Source organism: Littorina saxatilis, linkage group LG12, assembly GCF_037325665.1.
Source record: "Littorina saxatilis isolate snail1 linkage group LG12, US_GU_Lsax_2.0, whole genome shotgun sequence".
Classification (NCBI taxonomy): Eukaryota; Metazoa; Mollusca; class Gastropoda; order Littorinimorpha; family Littorinidae; genus Littorina; species Littorina saxatilis.
Window position 1 is genome coordinate 57,821,258 of NC_090256.1, and position 9,999 is coordinate 57,831,256.

Genomic DNA, 9,999 nt, shown 5'->3' on the forward strand with positions numbered 1-9,999 from the left:
CTACCCGCGCTGTGGAGCTGTACCAGACTCACGTGGCTGCTCAGATGTCGGGCCCGGCCAGGATGGACGGCGTAGTGTGCGAGCTGATGGCGGTCCTGGTGACGTCAAAGGGTGGCGTCAGAATGCACGAATACCAGGTCAAAAATGCCAGTGCTCGTGTCAGCGTCAGCAACATTGTCATCGACTGGTTCGTCGATCCCTTCTCTCCTTGAGTCTTGCACGGACGTTCGGCGATCGCAGTTAAGAAGCACATATGGGCCTGTATTATTATAAGCTATATGAAAAGAAAATATATCTGCAAAGACCAACTTTTATAAGAGGTCGTCCTATAACCGCCATCGACTGTGCCTGACCTCCGCTGAGAAAGCACAGAGGCTAGTCTGATGGTATAACACGCACAGGAGCTGCACGTTAAACACGGTGCAGTCATATTCCTGGTATATTCCAGCTTGTTTTGCTTGTTGTTCCAATAGTTTCTGTTGTTTAGACTAAATGTATTTTGATTTTCTGTTTGTAGCTTTTACATAAAGTGATTGTTATTTTGCTTTTGCTCTTATTGGCACTTTGAAATATTTTAACCTTTCTGTGTAGTTATTGGTGACCCTGAATATCAGTTCTCTGACTTGTCTACAAAGGTACACGTTGTGGTCTTTGTGCTTGACAAGGAAGGGATACTACATGGTTATAAATTAAAGAGAAAGAGAGAGAGAGAGAGAGAGAGAGAGAGAGAGAGAGAGAGAGAGAGAGAGAGAGAGAGAGAGAGAGAGAGAGATGGAACTTTTATTTTTCAAGGATAGAGGTTTAAGGCGACGCCTTTTCTTACAACCGGTCCTTACTTCTAATACAAATTATGTCTAATAAATGATAAACAAGTAAAGCAACATGACAAATAAACAAATTAAACGAACGACCCAGCAAACAATCGACAAGTAAGCAAACAAGCAAATAAACACAAACAACAAAATGACAAAGTAAGCAACATACAAATCAAAAGCGAAACATGCAACATGTTAATTGAGGTTACACATGTAAAGAGAGAGAGAGAGAGAGAGAGAGAGAGAGAGAGAGAGAGAGAGAGAGAGAGAGAGAGAGAGAGAGAGAGAGAGAGAGAGAGATGATGATGTTGGAACTTTATTTTTCAAGGATAGAGGTTTAAGGCGACGCCTTTTCTTACAACCGGTCCTTACTTCTAATACAAATGTCTAATAAATGATAAACAAGTAAAGCAACATGACAAATAAACAAATTAAACGAACGACCCAGCAAACAATCGACAAGTAAGCACAAAATGACAAAGTAAGCAACATACAAATCAAAAGCGAAACATGCAACATGTTAATTGAGGTTACACATGTAAAGTGATCGACGGTAAAGAGAGAGAGAGAGAGAGAGAGAGAGAGAGAGAGAGAGAGAGAGAGAGAGAGAGAGAGAGAGAGAGAGAGAGAGAGAACTCTCAGAACTCAGAATTTTTATTGTAAACCACACTGTTGTGTTTGTACAAGGGGGGAGTAGAGTTTCCATTTCAATGTATACTCTCTCAGAAACAAGTAAGAACAAGTGCATATACAGTGCTAAGGGTTGAAACATATCGATCGGAAATCATTTACACACATTCATTTTAGCCTAGCAGTTGCTGTCGATGCCTGAATGCATAAAATGTATACCGGGAGAGTGCCCACAACCTACTTTTGTTTTGTGTTAGTAGTATCTGCATTGACGAGTTTTCGAGTTGACCAATTTCAAAGACATTTCCCAAGTAAGTTTCTCTTATATCAGAGTATACTGGGCAGTTAAAAAGAAAGTGGTGCTCGTTTTCGTGAGGGTATCTGCAAAGTGGGCAAACATGGGAACCGTTTGCAGAGTATCTTTGTTTGTTGCACACCAAGGGTGAAACCCCAAGTCTGAATTTTGTGAACACTTTTTGAATATATGGATTGTCTATTTGGTCAAGGTACCTTTCTCTTCCAAAGTCAGGTTTAAACAATTTGTATGTGTCATACCTCTCACTGTCTTCTAGCTTACTATGCCAGTTCTGGGTAAAGCAGTCTTTTAGGCGTTGTTGAAAAGCCTTGATAAAGTGTTTTTCGTTGCCGACATAGCCGTACGTCCACACATGTCCAAACCCATTTTCACATAGGAGGTTCCTGACCCTAGCGGACCAATTGTCTGTCCCTCTGTCTGCCATGTTCCTCATCATCACATGGGCCATTTTTACATATCTTGTGTTGGGGAGGCGATTTAGCCGCAACCAGTATTTAACGCATCTGGTAGCAGCGAGAACTGATAGGGGAAATCTACCGAGTTCTCCGTATACCATGCTGTTGACATTCAAAGTCAAACCATTTGTTTATCTCACCGACCGAAACAGAACCATTCTTAACAGTAATTTCCATTGGCTTAGTTACCTCCTTAAGGGCACGGGTGAACAACTTTACTGATCCATCGATATCCCCACTTATCATCTGCCCCGCCTCTTCGAGTTTACCAGCGAATGGTTCCGAGTCAATAAGCTCTCTTACCTCATGTTCTTTATGTGTATCCCATGACATCTTAACTCGTACCCCTTTCTTTGTTTCGTTTTCTGTTTGCCCTGTGTTCTTGTTAGTGGGGCCTATAAGTGTTAAGCATAGCGGCATATGGGGGGATTCAATTCTCTCTTCGACGGTCAAGCCCAGGCAGAGGGATGATAACTCTTCTGAGATGATAAAGTAGTCGTTTACACTATTTCCATGTCTGGATATGTATGTAAAATGCTTAGACGAAGAGGGCGTGCAAAAACCATTTAGCAGACACAGACCAAAACTAGAACATAACGACAAGAGTTGAGAGAGAGAGAGAGAGAGAGAGAGAGAGAGAGAGAGAGAGAGAGAGAGAGAGAGAGAGAGAGAGAGAGAGAGAGAGAGAGAGAGAGAGAGAGAGAGAGAGAGATGGAACTTTATTTTTTCAAGGATAGAGGTTTAAGGCGACGCCTTTTCTTACAACCGGTCCTTACTTCTAATACAAATGTCTAATAAATGATAAACAAGTAAAGCAACATGACAAATAAACAAATTAAACGAACGACCCAGCAAACAATCGACAAGTAAGCAAACAAGCAAATAAACACAAACAACAAAATGACAAAGTAAGCAACATACAAATCAAAAGCGAAACATGCAACATGTTAATTGAGGTTACACATGTAAAGTGATCGACGGTAAAATTCACACAATACCAACGTTTACACTAATGCTTACAATGATTATATGGTGTAAATGATGATGATGAATATGATGATGAAGATGATGATGATGATGATGATGATGATGATGATGATGATGATGATGATGATGATGATGGAAAATCGCAACATAAATTCCACATAATACATGTAATAAAGAACATATTTTTGTAATTCATATAGCTTTGCCAATTGTAGCCATCTAGGTAGACATATAATGATTATGCATAGCTTGTTTAAAACTCTTTAGTGAGGTTAATGATCTTATTACAGACGGAATGGAGTTTCACACCATAGAGCCAGAGAAGGCTTGACTAGTTTTGAACAAATCAATCCTGGGTATTGGTGGTAGAAAATTGATAGACCCGTACCTTTCGGTGACTCTGTGAAATAGGTCCTGAATATAGTTGGGCACTTCGCCATGATTATACTTTGTACATCATTACAGTCTTATTAAACTGTAACTGTTTAACTAGCGGCAGGTAGTTTATATTCTTTAACTTCAAATCAGCTGATAATTGTGGACCATTTAACATGATTTTAGCTGCCCGACGATGTAGAGAGTTTAATTTTTTCATGTGAATGTCAGAGACGCCATCCCAAAGAGTTGATGCGTAATTAATATGGGATAAGATGTGGGCATGATAAAATAGTTTTAGTGTTGCGATATCGACATATTGCTTTAACTTTGATAGCAGAAACAAATTCTTGGATACTTTTTGACAAATATAATGTACATGAGATTGCCATTTTAATTCTTGATCGACTATCACACCTGAAACACGATGTTCCGTTACCTGCTGAACAGGTTGTGATTCCAGAGAAAGATTTAAATTAAGAGGTCGTGACTGGAGAGAGAGAGAGAGAGAGAGAGAGAGAGAGAGAGAGAGAGAGAGAGAGAGAGAGAGAGAGAGAGAGAGAGAGAGAGAGAGAGAGAGAGAAATGTAATAGCTATAGGCCATCTGTTTATAACAACACAAATGCAGTGACATGTACAGTCTTTCTACAGTCTCGAGGAATGTTCGTATCACATGCACATAGTCGTGCAAGTCTGTGTTTAGTTTCTCAATTCATTCTTCTTTGAAGCAGCCCTAGTTCACTTGCTGCTCCGTAGGGAGAGCATGTCCTGTCTCATGTCCTCTGAAACGGGTTTTTGCCGCTGCGATTGGTATTACGTCATACGTTCTGGCTCCAAACATTTCACAGTCAAGTACAAGCATACACTCGTTACTTTCAGCCAGCAGCGTTTTCTTGCCACCTTTGGTCTGACACACTAGAGAGAGACGGTAAGACGTAAGACATTTTATTGAATAAACACACACGGTTCATTTCAAAGGGGGAGGGGGTAGGGGGTAGTCGAACTCCGCGATTTTCTTGAGAAGAAAACAGAATAATGCATCGTTCTTGACGCGTCTGACTCAGATGCTAAGTCAGGAAATGACAGTTCACGGTTTTTGTTATGGCATTTTGCAACACTGCCTGCAGTTTAGTTAGAAGAGTCAGTCTGGCATGGCACGGAGGTAGCACTGTACCAGTGTCGACACAACTCTCTCTCTCTCTCTCTCTCTCTCTCTCTCTCTCTCTCTCTCTCTCTCTCTCTCTCTCTCTCTCTCTCTCTCTCTCTTTGGGCGATTTTAATCTTGATCTTCTGAAACCCAACAAGTGCTGGATGGAAAAGTTATCCCTTCATAATTTACAACAATTAGTAACGATTCCAACAAGAGTTACAGCTACCTCATCTACGCTTATAGACCATATATGTGTGTCAACTCAGGCTAACATTATTGAAACCTCAGTTCCAAGTATTGGTTGTAGTGATCACTTTCCAATATGCCTCACATGGTCGAAAAAAGGGGTTAGAATCCCCAAACGAAAGCATAAATTCATAACGTATAGGCTATTTTCAAAACTTGATAAAGAATCATTTCTTTCTGATTTAAGTTGTACAGATTTTTCAACAATTTATAATCATACTGACCCCGATGAAGCATTTGAATTATGGTACAACTTGTTTATAAAAGTATATGATAAACATGCACCATTCAGAACCTCTCGTGTGCAGCAACACCCAAAACCAAAATGGCTTACACACGACATTCAATGTGCGATTAATCACCGCGATTTTCTTAAACGTAATGGCAGAGAAGAAGAGTACAGAAAGCAGAGAAACGAAGTAACGTCCATGAAACGTGCTGCTCGCAAAAAATATTACCGTGAGCTCGCTGCATCAAATACGAAACAAAACTCAAAAGCCATCTGGAAAGTGATCAACCAGTTGACACGTAAAGAAACCGTAAAATCTTCTGTCATTGATGTACCTGCGGATGATCTTAACATTCATTTCACTTCTATTGTTGAAAAAATAATCACAAATGATAGATCAAAACAGAATAATCTGGACAAGTTGAAACAGTTTTGTGTTTCAAAAAATATTACACATAATTTAGACATCCCCCTGTTATCTGTGAGCGAAGTCTTCCATTATCTGATATGCTTAAAACAAACTGGTACTCATGGTCTAGATAATCTTGATGGGAAAATTTTGAAGTTGTCTGCCCCTTTTATTGCAGAATCTCTGACATACGTTTACAACTTGTGCCTGGACAAATCTGACTTTCCCGCCAAATTAAAGGAGGCAAAAGTAATCCCGCTATTCAAATCAGGTAATTCTTCTGACCCCGCCAATTACAGACCAATCTCGATTCTTCCTGTTTTATCCAAACCACTTGAAAAACACATATATACACACTTGGCCGCACATTTGAAGAAATACGACCTTATTCATTCAAATCAGTCAGGCTTCAGAGTAAATCATTCGTGCCACACAGCATTAATAAACCTTCTTGAAAACTTGCTTAGCAACATTAATAATAATGAACTCTGTGGTTTCCTATTCGTCGATTTTGCAAAAGCATTCGACGTCATTAATCATGAGTTACTTTTAAGAAAATTAGCTGAGTATAGATTGTCACCCCAAACCCTATGCCTCCTCTCATCTTTCTTAGCCGGACGAGAGCAATCCGTCTGCGTGAATTCCACTATGTCAAGTAAAAGACCGGTGTTATATGGAGTCCCCCAGGGTTCTGTCCTTGGGCCACTTCTTTTCTCTCTGTATATTAACGATCTTCCTTTTAGTGTTAATGATGATTGTGAACTATTTGCTGATGATACGACCATACACACTTCTGATAAAAAATTAGACAAAGTTTATTTATCATTGCAGAACAGTGTAGATGATCTCATTAATTGGACAAAATATAACCACATGAGTCTTCACCCCCAAAAGACCAAATACATGTTAATTACAACAAGGCAAAAAAGACAAAACATCAAGAATAATCCTCATTCCTTATTAATTGGCAACGATGCAATAGCGGAAGTAGGAGATCACAAAGTTTTGGGAGTAAATATCGATAATAATTTATCTTGGACCCATCATGTTAGATCGTTGTGCAAAACCGTGTCGAGGAAAATATATTTGTTGAACAGAATAAAGCACTTTCTTGATCCACACTCAAGGTTATTATTTTATAATGCATACATACAAACCATCACGGATTATTGTTCGACCATCTGGGACTCTGCCAGTGCAAACATTTTAAAACCACTGTACAGTCTACACAGACGAGCACTAAAATCAGTTCTATTAAAACAATCCAGTCTTGTTTTCGACGATTATAAAAAACTTAAGATTTTGCCTTTAAAAGAAAAATTTAAATCAAATAAAGGCGTGCTCCTTCACAAAATCCTTTCCGGCCATGCACCGAGTGCTTTCATTACAAAATTTAAAGCCAAACCAAGCCGAAAATTCAACGTCCCCATTCCGCGGATAGATCTCTTTAAATCAAGTTTAGCTTATTCTGGCAGCGTTTTGTGGAATTCTCTCCCGGAATCAGTTCGAGTCCCAACAAGTCTCAATACTTTCAAAAAACACCTCTCATTACATTTAATGTCAAATTACGAAAAGTCACAGTGATGGAAGACTTCGTTCTGATTATTTTCATATTGATCATATCTGTCCATAAAGCATCAGTGTTTCATAACGCAAGAATGTATGTATAGCCTACAACGTGTATATAGTCATGTGAATAGTTTCTCTGCCTTGCTTATCTTTTGTAATTGTTTTACGTATGTATATATATATATATATATATATATATATATATATATATATATATATATATATATATATATATATATATATATATGTATTCAAGATTAGAATAGTCCCTCTCTGGGCGAGGGCTGATTGAAAAGAAGCTCGTTTATATTGCTTATGCCACAACCCTCGTAAAATAAAATTTGATTTGATTTGATTTGATTTGATCTCTCTCTCTCTACGTTAATATCCGTGTAAATATGTGATTAGATTAGTCCCCTCTCTGGGCGACGGCTGGTTGAAAAAAAGCTCGTTGTATTGCTTATGCCACAACCCTCGAAAAATAAAATTTGATTTGATTTGATTTGATTTGATTTGATCTCTCTCTCTCTCTCTCTCTCTCTCTCTCTCTCTCTCTCTCTCTCTCTCTCTCTCTCTCTCTCTCTCTCTAGTGATGTGACACGAGAGAGAGAGAGAGAGAGAGAGAGAGAGAGAGAGAGAGAGAGAGAGAGAGAGAGAGAGAGAGAGAGAGAGAGAGAGAGAGAGAGAGAGAGAGACGCAAAGATTACCCACTGTTTTGACTCTGAAGGGTCTTTGAAACATTGTCTGATATACATTAGTGAGGCAGTGGGGCATAGCGGTGTAATAACAGACGAACTACTTCTGAGAAAAACCGGACGGTCGGAACCTTTCCTCGAGCCTTTTCATTTTCGGACAAAAACTGCTTTCAGCGGTATCAAGCGGGATAGGGCAAAGGAATTGTACCTTGAATTGAAGGGCAGATAAATGCCTTCCAACAGTGTCACCGTCTCAACGATGTGCTCAATCAGCAATTTCCGGACTGAAATAATGAGCACTCCCTCTTCCAGTTTCCGGTTGTCGTCTGCTCGATGTCAGCAGTGATAACAAGCAAGGAAGAAATGACTGTTTGGTCCTCAGTCTGTGGTGTCAGTGTTGAAATACTCCCAGTTATTCACGTCTTGCCAACAGCTAACCATTTCAAGGCAATATTTGAGAACAGAGATTTAAGGAATATGTATCAAACTCATATCAAAACGAGTGTCTACCAGACGGAAAAGTCACACACAAAAAAAAGGACAGTCATTCCTCGTTTTCCACTTGAATATCAAACCGAGTGAGCGCCTGACCTAAATCATTCACTGAAAGCAAACGAACACTGACAGACCCTTCGAAGTTGCAATACAGCTTGGGAACACTATATATGTTTAAGAAACGATACTATAAAGACAACCAAACATGATTTTGCTTTGTTACGTTATCTTGCTGCCAAAAATACTCTAAAGCATTTTTTTTAAGAAAAAAATTTCCTCTTCTGTAATGTGCTGAGTTCTTCTTCTTCTTCTTCTTCTTCAGCGTTCCAGAATGTTTCTGGTTACGTGTGAGCTCGTCTGCCCATTTGGGTTCCCCACACTATACTCTGAGAGCATAGTCAGCTCACTCCGCTTTCGTTGAGTAGGCATGCTGGGTATTTTCGTGTTTCCATAACCCACCGAACTCTGACATGGATTACAGGATCTTTTCCGTGCGCACTTGGTCTTGTGCTTGCGTGTACACACGAAGGGGGTGAAGTCACTAGCAGGTCTGTACATAAGTTGACCTGGGAGATCGGAAAAATCTCCACTCTTAACCCACCAGGCGGCAGCGACCGGGATTCGAACTCATGACCTCCCGATTAGGAGGCCGACGTCTTACCACCACGCCACTGCGCCCGTCTGTGCTGAGTTCAATATCGGGTGCCTTTGCCTCTGAATTTTCCTAGAGAAAATGTTTAGTTTTGCCCTTTATAGCAGGAATTCTTTCTAGCGCAGTGGTTATGTAAGAGTCGTTAGGTCGTAGCAGAGACATGCTATCTGTGTCTCTGGTCGTAGGTTCAAGTCATGCCAGTGCGGTATTTTATCTTTATTTTAGTTTTTAACTTTGTTTCATTTCTCTACTCTCCTTTCGTTTGTTTTATTTTACTCTATTCATGTTTATTCCAAAGCATTTTCGGTGATCAATTGCAATACTGAACAAAGCTCACAAGGCACTGATTTGGCATTGCCATTGGTCACTGCGGAATTCGTTTGCTGAAACAACATGAATCACTGGACCCAAGGTCAGAAACAACATGAATCACTGGACCCGAGGCCAGAAACAACATGAATCACTGGACCCGAGGCCAGAAACAACATGAATCTCTGGACCCGAGGCCAGAAACAACGTTAGTTAACAGAATGCAGTACAGTGGAACCCCCCTTTAAGACCTTTAACAATCTGAGAAGTTCAGGTCTTAAAAGGAGGGAGTCTTAAAATGGAGTTGTGCTCACAGAGATTATGAACAAAAGTAAGCCTTAAAAGGGGAGATGTCTTAAATTAGGGGTGGGGTGAGGGTGTCTTAAAAGGGGGGGGGGGGGGTAATTGCAATTATCCCATGACCTGCCTCTTTGTGTCTGTTAGCTGAGGAGGTGATTTTTCTGGATAATCTATGGTTACTGCGAGGATAATCCATCATAACACATCCACACGGAAACAAACAGCTAACAAAAAAAATTAATGTGTGTTAATTGTGGCAAAACAAAAGTCTGCAGGGTTAACATCGAATTACTTCGACAGAATCTCGTTACACAGGTCTACTTAACACGGTGTGTCAACTGATTCCGTTCATCCACCGGATGTTTCC